Source organism: Egretta garzetta, unplaced genomic scaffold (assembly GCF_000687185.1).
Source record: "Egretta garzetta isolate BGI_Z169 unplaced genomic scaffold, ASM68718v1 scaffold79, whole genome shotgun sequence".
In the NCBI taxonomy this organism is placed as follows: domain Eukaryota; kingdom Metazoa; phylum Chordata; class Aves; order Pelecaniformes; family Ardeidae; genus Egretta; species Egretta garzetta.
In genome coordinates this window covers 4,633,221-4,633,521 of record NW_009260791.1, presented here as the reverse complement: position 1 = coordinate 4,633,521, position 301 = coordinate 4,633,221, and positions in this window count along the sequence as shown.

Below are 301 nucleotides of genomic sequence, written 5' to 3'. Positions count from 1 at the left end.
GTCTGTGGTTTGTTTTGGGGTTTTTTTCTCCTGTTTTTTGCTGGGTAGCAGTGCTGGAGGAATTCGGTGAGATTTCTGGGACGCTGGCTTGGCTTTTCTTTCCTAAATCGACCCTTAAATGTACTTCGTCGCCGTTGTCCCTAACCCGTCAGGGGGCAATTATGTGATAATTATGAGAATTACACAGTTCTTTTATCTGGCGGCCGTGCACGAAGGGGGCTGAGCACAGCGAAATCTGTTCACGTTTAACGCCCCCCGCCCCCGACGCTGCCTCTTGCTGGGGGCCAGCGCTCGCCCGCGC